Raw genomic sequence first — 12154 nt, 5'->3', positions numbered from 1 at the left:
ATGGTCCATCAGACCCTCTGGAATGTGATGCAGACGGAAAGATGCGCTGAAATCAGCCCAAGTGGTTGCTGGTCTCGCAGGACCCATAGCTTCATAATTCTCCCACCACAAATTGGCGGGGCCTTCCAAAAAGTAAGCAACAAAGATCACCTTGTCAGTCTCAGCAACATTAGCAGAGCGTATCTTGCGTGATATACTAGACAACCAGTCATCATCATCGAGAGGATCGACGGAGTGATGGAACTTCAGGGGATTTAGCTTCACAAAGTCATTGAGAGACACTGCATCATTTCATGGCTGACGAGCCGTATTTTGCTCAATATGTTCTAGCAGACGGTTGGTCTCTCTCTTGTTCCTTTCTTCCTCCAGCATAACCTCCGCCATAGAAGGCGGGTGAGGCAGATCCTCCTGTGCTGCCTGACTACCCTCTCCCTGCTCATGGCCAGGGGCACGGTTGTGCCTGGTAAACAACAAACTCACGGCTTAGACTAGATCAACATCAATACTAGGTATGGATTAAGAATGCATTGAACAACATGGAATGCGGAAATGAACATCCGAAAAACATGGTAACAAGCAAACTGCTATATATACACCATGGTTCATACACACCATAATATAGTTCAGTACAACCTCAAACTGAAGAGCAAACTACTGAAAAGATGATACTACTCATCAGAGGCTTTACAAGCTTCCTATACATTATTTATCTATGCCTCCGAAACTCATCTCACAACATAGTCATATTCCATAAGACGCATAGGATTGTGGAAATATAACTACTAAAATACTACTATTCCACTCACAGGCTCAAGCATCCGCATAAAACATCTCATACAGATTGCCTCCATGACCTGGGAGCTGAACCTGCGGATCAGGAAATACTCTAGCCTGAGACCCCTTGGAACCATAAGGACACGGGTGTGGCCTCGGTCCCCCGACTGGTGGCAATAGAGGTCCCCGAAGAGGGGTGACACCTCCAATAGCAGGCCAGTCAACAGGAGCTGGAAGATGAGTCCTAACTGGGTTCAACATCTCCATATCTCCATAGCCTGTCTGAACTACTGGTGCCAGCTGTGTCAAAGCTGTCCACGGACGGCCATGAGTAGCATAAAGCTCCATACGAAGGGCACGAGCATCTCGGTCTCTATTCTCTAACATCTGAGTGGTAATCAGTAGCAGCGGATTCTCCAAAGAAGAATCAAAGTAGACTCCACTAAGATATCCTTCTTCTCCTGGCTGAGAAGCTGGAACATAACAAAACTCTGAATTCTGCAACAGTGCATGTCTAGCTCTAATGATGGTCAACATTGAATAGGCGGCATCTTGTACCGCCATGTCAACGGTAACCACGAATCCATAAGACCAATGGATCGGCTCCTCGGTTCCAGGGTAATCTGGGAATACCCTAACAGTGCACATGTACTGACTCTGGTTGAAATCCCGGTACTGCTCCTCCACTGTATACTCTGAGTACCATTGGTAACCGGCTACTGACATCATCCTGACAAAGAAGGCCGTGTGACCCGGTACATCAATGCACCTAGTCAGACGGACCACCTGACGAAAAGGACGGGCAGGCATCTGAAATAGAATATAATGCAAAGGCATTAGAGCTCTGGAAATGAAATTGGGCAGCATAACGGGTGTAAATGCTCCAAAACAATTTTGAGACAACCCACAAAAGATAGGATAGCATAACCACTCAACTATCAATTTCAAATTCCATGGTCATCAAATAATTATTTTCTTTTCCTTGGAAGAAAAGAAAACTTGGATTAACTCTCGAACCGTTTTTCCTACAATCTACCAATTTGTAAGACGCGATCCTGAGAGATAGATAAGAAACCTAATTCTTAATCCCCGTAGAAAAGATGAGGATGACCATAACAGAATGACTTGAGAAGAGAAGCAAGAGCCTTATGTTCCCTTCCACAAACAATTCCCTTAGATATAACTAAATCATTTCTAGACTCAACTTCGACCAGTTTGGCTTGGTAATCCTGCAGTCAGTCAGGCTCTGATACCAACGCTGTTGGGACCCTAATCCTAAGCCATAGGAATCCAGCCTGTAACCCATCGCATCCCTTTGCAGTCTCATGCATGGTTAACCCCACGGCTGCCACCTTACCTTAGTGGGGACCGCTTGCGCCTTTTGACTCACGTATGCACTTGTGTCACTAGCATTCCAATGTCAAAGAACTTGGGTTGACATAACTGGTCATAAACTCAAGTGGCTCAACTGTACAGATACAGACATACATAACCCAACAAAGCAGGTGTCGCTCATCAACGAGTGTAGACGAGTCGTAGCAAGCTAGAAGGACTCCATTACACCGCGTGACATTTCGCTGTAGGGACAGACATAGCAATTAAGAAGGATACATGCCAGTCAAAGAATGTGTCCGGAGCAGTAGCGAACTACCAAGGCTCGATGGAAACACAAAGGGGCATTTCTCTGTGTAGAGAGCTACTAAGGCATACGACTAGGTGTCGAATCCCATACATATCACAGTACATCACACGTACACATGGCATACTCGATATGCATAGATACAACAATGGCATCACAACATAACCATACAACTTCACAACATTTATATAGAAGAGTCGGAAGAGTCTTGCATAATAAGTTCATACAGGTAGGGGTCACATGACCCGACACTCAAGTCATACAAGCAGAGTCATACAAACCAAGCGGAAGCATTAAAGTTGTCTGAGTACAGACAGTTGAGAGGAAAAGGCATGAAGCATGACTATCTATAGATCCCTTCTAAAAGGGTCAGGTAGTAGCTGGGACACCAGCTACTCGTCATCATCGAGGTCTAGGTAGAACCCAACTGTTGGCTCGTGGGTATCTTCTGCAACATTTATTGAACAAACATGAGTACAAAGGTACTCAAGAAGACTTTAGAACAGATCTATCTACTCATGCACATGTATCAATAAAGGGGGGGGGGGTTGTCGGGTTTCAAGCAGCAAACCAGCTTTGACTCTTCGCTAGACTAAACTACAAATTTAAATAGTTTTAAACAACTTTGTTAAGTCGTACACGAGTCCACTACCACCACAACAATACACTATCATGGATTCCTTTCCGTCTCCCTACGGAAATGCCATACATGATACTCACACTTATCTTGATACTTTTATGAGTAGCCATTAAAGTTATCTATGAACAACATATGTCTCCAAGTAGTCCATATCCATGGACGCGGATATTTGAATAGATCATAACCCTGGAGGGGTGTAATTCTTCACACACGCTGTCACCACTTATCGCCATGTGCACATCATGCACCTCGGCAACCTTCAAGCGGAAGCTCAGCGAGGGAGTCGGCCACAACCGTTAACCACGCTAATACGTAGTCCAGGTTTATCGCCTATTTGAGATTGAACCCGCACAGAAGTCCGGCCGAGGTTTCTGCTACGGTCCCAAATGATGTGCGTAGGGTTCCCAAGCCCACCATCCGGGTTCTAGTTCGTACACCGTGCCACTGCCTACCGCATCACAGCCCACCTCTAAGGTCAGCACCATGCACGGCCTCCATCATGACTATAAACACCAGAAACTACTTGCAACTGCTGGACCGAGTACAAGGCGATTAATAAGCCGATAGGGGTCGAGTTACCGGAACCCAATGTGTGGTAGTATCTAGTCTTGGATTTCATACACGAAACTCAGTTCCTAAGGACGGTTCCAATGAAACAACCCGCCATGTACTCCTACATAGCCTTTCATCGGTACCTTTACCAAATCAGGTTCCACACTTATTCTTTATCACTAGAACACATTCATCCATTCATGTTCATCACCCAGATGAAATAGACTTGACACAACTCTAGGCATACCAAGCATAGCAGGATAAGACACATCATGGCTCAAGCAACTACCAGGTATGCTAGGTTGCAAGGTTTGGCTATTTACTATGACAATGACAGGTCATGCAAAGGAATATGTTCAGCTACCGAAGTAAAGAATTTGAAATATTTTGTCCTAATGCAATATGTGAGAGCAGGAGCGGAAACATGGGATTATATGGGGATGATAAAAAATGGTGCTTGCCTTGTTGCTCAGTGGAATGATTAAATCTACCAATCGGATATTCGGACGTATCCGGAGGGGCAGAGCCTACCGAAATAATAGCGACCCTCAATATCATTCAAATGCACCAATATGATGCACGATCACGCATGAAATGAAATGTAGTATGGTCTAATGTGAATAACAGCACCATAGAATGATCCTGATTTGAATTCAAAATTCAAATATTATTTGAAATAAGATATTTATCAAATTCATTAAATTGATTTGACCTGATGCTCTTTCATAACATTGTTTGTCATGCATGAAAATAGCACCATTGTGTTCATTGCGTTTTTCTGATCATTTTACATATATTATTTGTCAAATTTGGAGTTATATTTAATTTTCTATGAATTTCCAAAGTTTCAGCATTTTCTGGAATTATTTAAATCACAAAATTAGATTTACTGTGTCATGGTGACGTCATCAGGGTCAACAACGCCTGGGCTGGTCAAACTGACCAGTGGGGCCACTGGTCAGTGGCTCAAGGGCTAATCCCGCGCTGAACAGAGGCTATGTGGGGTTTGACCCACCCTAGGGCCCACTGTCAGTGGCTCTAGGGGGTGGATTAGGCTCTAATGAGCTGTCCACGTCAACCCCCACCGGAGGGTGGTCGGCGGCGACCAAACCCGCAACGGAACCTCGCCGGAGATGCTCTAGTTCGCGTTATAGGGCTCGGTTTCGAGATCGAAGAGCACTGGGATGAAGCCCATGCTCGGCCTCATCTAAAAGGAGCATCGGGAGGGGCTGAGGGTGGCTGGAGGGCACCGGCGACGAGCCGTGGCGGTTGCCGAAGCTCGGGCCTGATGACCTTGATGCTAGGATGCAAGAAAGAGAGGGGAAAATGGGGGGAAACTCTCAGGAGCTCACTGCGGTGACGAGGAGAGGCTCAGACTTCTCGGGGATGGCATGGAGAGGGAGAACGACGGCGGCAAATGTTAGCTATCCGAGGAAGAAGACGACGGCGGTGGGGCGATGCCGGGCTCGGGGACTTGATTCCGTTGGTGTGGACGACGAACTCAATGAGGCGGAGACGTTGAGGCACTCGGGGATGCTTGCTGTGGCCGGAGACGACATCGAGCTCGAGCTCGTGCTCGGCTTCAATGGCGCCCGAGAGGAGGGGGACCAGGAGACCGAATTGGGGAGAGGGAGAGGGTTGGAACGGGCTCGGGAGGGTTATCTCCTCGTAGCCAGCGTGACACGGGAGGCAAACAACCACACAGTTGCGTGCCGCGGCGAGGAGAGATGGCGGCCACCTCCTGTTGCCGACTGGCGAGGAGGAAGACAACAGAGAGGAAGTGGACTGGGCCAAGGTGAGCGACAGGTAAGGTTTTTCCCATTTTTTCATTTCTGTTTTCTATTAAACCTTTCTGGCATTTGTTTTATTTTATTTTGGCTCCAAACTATTCCTATAAATAGTGAATAAAATTATGGGGTGTTATTTGAGTTATTTCCTAGTCAATAAAAATAGTTCAACATTTTATAATATCCTGAGATATTTAAAACCCATTATTTGGATATTATCAGTGGATTTTGTGAGAAATTAAAATACGAGAAGTATTTTTAAAATAAGTTCCACCCGTGAAATATTGTTTCCAATATTTATCAAAAAGGGTGGGCTTTTATGAAGGTCATTTTGGGTTCATTGAACTTTTTCTTCATTTGAATTGAGTTGAATGAAGAAGTGTTAGGGTTTTTCTTTCATTCCCTATTTCACTTTTTAATGCAACAACAAAACATGAGCACAATCTTTCTAATCAACAAAAGTAATTCTAGGGATGTGACACAGAGCTGTGTGTGGCGGCATAGATGATTCGTAAGGTTTTGCGTCCCGGGATGCAGTGTCATGGAGGCATAGTTCATAGCCATGTAAGCTAGCTTCCTGTACGTCTCTTGCGCAATAAACTATGCACGAGGCTGGGCACTAGATTGCTTGTGGGATTGTAATAATCCAATATTTTTTGTATATCTAAGTATGATGTCTCTAGCCATCTAATCTATTCTTGATTCTCCCCATCCATCGAGATTCCCCAAGACATCAAACCAATCACAAAATTCTCTCTTGTGAAGTTGTGATCTTTCTCTTGCAATACCTTTTGAGAAAAAAACGCATAACTAGTGTAAGAACTAATTGCAAGTAGGATAATATAGTATGTGCAATAAAAACTTCCTAAAAATAAAAATAATTCATAAAAATCTATTTTTTTCATTGTAGATAATTTAGTGTGTGAGGTGTGCTTCAAATTTCATATTATTTGGACATATGAGTAGCACGGAGCAAAAGTTACAAATTGGGTGTGAAAAATACATGAACATTAAACTTTTTTACACATCCCAAATTAGTCTTTTTGTTGAGAGCTAGTTAAATATCCAAATGATCTGAAATTTGAGTGCACTTGACGCACCAAATTATTTACAATGAAAAAGATGGATTTATTTTTATTTTTGTATTTGTTTTAAGTTTTTTACTCATCGTGGGTCGATATGAGCACGGGCAATGAATCCCTGCTCTATGTATTCATTTACTTCTTTTGACCTTATCACCCTTTTCTCTTGTTTTTTCAAGATGAGACATAAAAAAATCTTAGAAGGTTGGCAGTTGATGTCATCGATGAAAAAGAGAGTGGTGAAGCTTTAACACATAATTAGATGTGATTGCTAGTTGTATTTGTTGGTTGTCGTGTGATGTGAGATGTACATTTGCACTTGTGTATGTTGTATGACAAAGACTGAAACATGTCGATGTTAGCAACATAGTGAAAAGAAATCATATAGTGGATTTTGAATGTGCATGCTTTGTGTTATGTTTGTTTGTGAGAAGGTGATCATAGTAAATTGATTATTGTCTAGGTGATTTTAGGACTAATTAACATGTCATTAAGATCACACATTGCACAAGTTTGGATAGAACAAATGTGAGTAATGACCCCCGACATTACATACAATTTTCTCGATCCAATTGTGTGTGATGGCATTTACATCACATACATTTTTTATTTTTAATCTTGTGCAATGACTCGTGCATTACACACAGTTTTCGTGAAATAAGCGTATGTGGTACTAACTCAAATTGCACATAGTTTCTGTGTTGAATTGTGTGGTATGTACCCCCCAATCACACTGGACCCCTCATACGTCTTTGTCGTATATAGAATTTTTGAATTTTCCATGCCAATATTCTACAACTTTCATATACTTTTGACAATATTTTATATTTTTTTGGGACTATCATATTGATCGAGTGCCCAATGCTAGCTTCTATTTTGTGTGTGTTTTTTTCCGTATAAAATCCATATGAAACAAAGTCCAAACATGATACAAATTTATGGATATCTATTTTGGAATGTATGTGATTTTTTAGGGTTGGAATCAATGCAAGACGGTTCGCGAAGTGGTACAAGGCCAACAGGGCATGCCCAAGGGGTATGGGCGTGCCGTGTTGTCATGGTACTCTCTCATAAGTCGGTTGGGGAGCTTCTTTCACCGCAATAAAGATAATTTCCAAGGAAAAATGCATTCCAAATTTCAGCCCAATCAAGGTTACGGATCTCCAAATATTTAAGAAATGGTGAAACATTAGAAAATGGGACGCAAAAATAGAAGAGAAACACACAACACACACACACACATAGAGAGAGAGAGAGAGATCCAATCAGAAAGGGGTTCCTGCCTTCCGGGGGCCATGGTGTCCATGGACCAGAGGGGAACCTCTCCTCCCATCTATGGAGGAGACCAAGGAGGAAAAAGTATGAGGGGGGCTCTCTCTCCCTCTCTCCTAGCAGCATCGGAATGCCACTAGGGGAATCATCGTATGACAGTAATCTACTCCAATAACTCTGTCATCTTCATCAACACCTCCATAACCCTCCCTCACCTATTTTTAGCGGTCCACTCTCCCGTAACCCGCTATACCCCCTACTTAAACATGGTTCTTTATGCTTCATATTATTTTTCGATGATGTGTTGCCATCCTATGATGTTTGAGTAGATTTTTCTTGTCCTATTCGTGATTGGTGAATTTCTATGATTGTTTTAAATTGCTTGTGGTTATGTTTTTATCCTTTGGTGCCCATCATACGAGAGCGTATGTGGATCACACCGTAGGGTTAGTTGTATGTTCACAGGACTATGCATTGGAGGGCAAGAGAGACATAATCTTCTTCCTTACATAGAAATTGATTCATACGTGATTGAAGGGGAACCAATATCTTAATGGTATGGTTGGGTTTTACCTTAATGAACATTAGTAGTTGCGGATGATTCCTAATAGTTCCAATCATAAATGCATAGAATTCCAAGTAAGGAATGACATGCTGGCAGTAGCCTCTCCCACATAAACACTCCCTATCAATCTAGTAACTTAGCCAACATAGTATGGAAATTTTCCCAAATCCTACCAACACTTTTCCACACTATTTTTATTTACTTTATTGTTCTTTTAATAAAATATCACCTATCTTTTATTTCCACATTCTTTATTATCTTGCAAAACTACCTTACTGCACCTACAAAGTACTTTAGTTCATTCCCGCCAAGTAGTTTATTTCTTGTACTACGTAAAGTGAACATTCTTGCGCATAGAGTTGTATCGGTGGTCGACAGAACTTGAGAGATTAGATAATATTAGTTCTACTGTTGGCTCATCGTTGGTTTCAACACTCTTACTTATCGAAAGAGGCTACACATAATCCATATACTTGTGGCATATCAAGACCTATTTCTGGCGCCGTTGCCGAGGAGCAATCGCGTGGGGTTGATATTATCGTGTGCGCTTCTTTGCTTTATCACTAAGTAATTGTATTTGATGTTCTAAGTTGTTTTATATCTTTAGTTATGGATATGGAACACGAAGCACCAAAAAAATTAGTTGTACTTGCTACTCATGGAGATGGGGAACCTCCTAAGACCCTCAATGCTCGTTATGTGGAAAATATTAAATACTACTTTGAGAATCCTGAGAAATCCCCATTCAACTTGATAATTGGAGACACGTTGGATTAACGTGAGTATTTTAGGGATTGTTGCTTGATTGAAAAAGGGAAACACTTATGGGATCAAAGTACAATATTGCATTTGTATGCTTGGGATTTATGCTTGAGATTTGGTTATACTTGTTGCTCTAAGATGAAGGTTCCACACCTTCCATTTCAATGTGAATTTAACGATAATGAAATCTTGGCTTCTTATTCTAATGATATATATGATTACTATGATGTTGAACAAAAAGAAGAATTTGTTGCTTTTAAGGGTGTTTATGAAATTGAATGTTTGTTTAAGAAGTGTGATAACTTTGATGATGTCATTTATAGATGTGAAAATTGTGCTATACATAAATATTTCTATCAGATTTATGAAACCAATGCCTATATTGCCAAATTTATTGATAAAGTCTCCACTGCCCAAGAAGAGACTAAACTTTTGCAGGAACCTATAAAACAAGAAATTGCTTAAACTATGAGCACACTAGATGAAAAAGTGATGATGAGAGCGAAGACCAAAAGGAGGAAGAGCGGATTACCTACCCATGCCCACCTTATGATGAGAGTATTGGAATTATGCCCTAGAGGCAATAATAAATTGGGTATTATCATATTTCTATGTTCATGATAAACATTTATTATCCATGCTAGAATTGTACTGAATGAAAACTTACATACATGTGTGGATACATAAACAACACCGTGTCAATAGTGAGGCTCTACTAGACTAGCTCGTTGATCAAAGATTGTTAAGGTTTCCTAACCATAGACATGATTTGTTATTTCATAATGGGATCACATAATTAGTAGAATGATGTGATGGTCAAGACCCAACCGTAAGAGTAATATTTTATCGTATCAGTTAGGTCATTGCTACTGCTTTATTCATAAAAATTATATGTTCCTAAGACCATAAGATCGTGCAACTCCCTAACATCATAGGAATTCCTTATGTGTATCAAACGCCACTTCATAATTGGGCAATCATAAAGGTGCTCTACAAGTATCTCCCAGGGTGTTTGTTGGGTTGGCATGGATCGAAACTGGGATTTGTCACTTCGTATGACGAAGAGTTGTCTCTGGGGCCTCTCCATAATACAACATCATACGAAGCTTGCAATACTAGGTATGGAGATATCAACGATCGAATCTTGGGCAACTAATATGCCGCTGGACAAAGGAAACTGCATACAGGATTGATTGAATCCTTGGCATTGTGGTTCGACCAATAAAGAACTTCTTGGAATACGTGGGAAACACTATCGACATGCAGGTCCCGCTACTGGTTATTGACCGGAGAGGTGTCCTAGTCATGTCCACATGATTCTCGAACCCATAGGGTCCGCATGCTTAACATTCGGTGATGATATAGTATTATTGCGTTATATATGTTGGTGACTAAATGTTGGCAGGAATCCCTATGGGATACCGGATGTCACGAGGATCTCCAGAATTGTTTGGAGTTAAAGATTTATATATGAGAAGTCATATTTTCGCTACCGGACAAGTTTTCGGTTTTGTCGGTATTGTACCGGGAAGCTTCTAGAAGGTTTTGGAAACTTCTGGAGGAGTCCAGAAGTCCACCAAGGGTTTCACCATGTCCCAAAGGTTCGCGTGGGCTGAGGGGATACGACTTGGCCTTATTGGGCGAGGCGCACAAGTTCGTCAAGGCCCTAGCGGTTGGGAAAGGTGGAAAGTCCACCTTTGTACGGAAGGGAAGGAGGAGCACTAGCATTCCAGCGTGGGAGCTCATTTCTGCAGCTCGATGCGGCGAGGTCGAGGCTTCACATAGGTCGATGCACGGCTGGGCCGGCCCACCAACACGCAAGGTCGTTTCGTTTTCTCTTGGTCCACACAAAATTAGGGAAAAATCGGCGAACCACCAAGACTCGATCCGCGACGTCACAATCCATCGGCCAGCCACTAGTCACTACACCACACAGCACCAATTAAACATATTCATTTCACAAGCTATAAGAACACACAACATTATTGATATTTGAAAAACAATTCTTGAATATCGCAAGGAGTTTCGAAATGCCACATTTTTTTTGGAAAAGTGAACATTTTCTGGTATTCCAATTTAAAAATGAAACACGAACAAAATTTGAAAATCCCAAACAGTATCCAAAAAAACAAATAATTTCTCAAAATTAACATTATTTGACATTTTTTAATATTTTCTGAGATCATGAACCCTTTTCAAATCTTTAATAAACGGAAAAAAGAACCATTTCTTAAATACATCTCAAATATAGTAAAAAAGACGAAATTTTTAAATAGTACGAACAAAATTTTGATTATACGCTTCTTTGGAAATGCAAACAAAATTGTCAACATGGGAATGTTTGTTGAATATGCAAAAAAAATTAAAATGTGAACAAAATTTTAAAATGAGAATACTTTTTGAAACATGAATTTTTTTATGAAACTGTGAACAAATTTGAAAAGAAGAACTTTTCGAAACATGAATATTTCTTAAATATGTGAACAAAATTTGAAAACAACGACGTATTTTTGAAATTCCTAAACATTATTTGAAAATCAAGATTTTTTTTAAAAGCAAAAACTTTTTTCGAACTTATAGAACCCTTTATGAAAATACCGAACATTTTTTTAATCTTTGTGAACAACTTTTCAAAATGATAACATTTTTTGAAATTCCCTAACAATGTTGAATTCGTGAGAAAAAATGAAAACGCGAACAAGTTTTGAATTTATTAACAATCTGCCACTAATTTTTGAAAATCCAGATTTTTGGGTTCACGCTAGATTGAAAAAAATAACAAGAGCATTTTTTGAATTTGAAGATCAATTTTTGGAAATCCTGAACATTATTTGAAAATCCAGAACAGTTTTTGACTATGTGAAGAATTTTTCAAACCGAGAACATTTTTTGAAATTCTGAAACAATGTTGAATTCGTGAGCAAAATTTAAAAAGCAAACATTGTTTGAATTGATGAACAATCTGCGGGCAATTTTTGAAATCCAGATTTTTTGGTTAACGCGAGAATTTAAAAAAAAATAGAGAATTTTTTGAATTTGAAGATCAATTTTTGGAAATCCTGAACATGTTTTGAAAACCAG

The sequence above is a fragment of the Hordeum vulgare genome, chromosome 1H (assembly GCF_904849725.1).
Source record: "Hordeum vulgare subsp. vulgare chromosome 1H, MorexV3_pseudomolecules_assembly, whole genome shotgun sequence".
NCBI lineage: Eukaryota > Viridiplantae > Streptophyta > Magnoliopsida > Poales > Poaceae > Hordeum > Hordeum vulgare.
Note: the sequence above shows the minus strand (reverse complement) of the source record.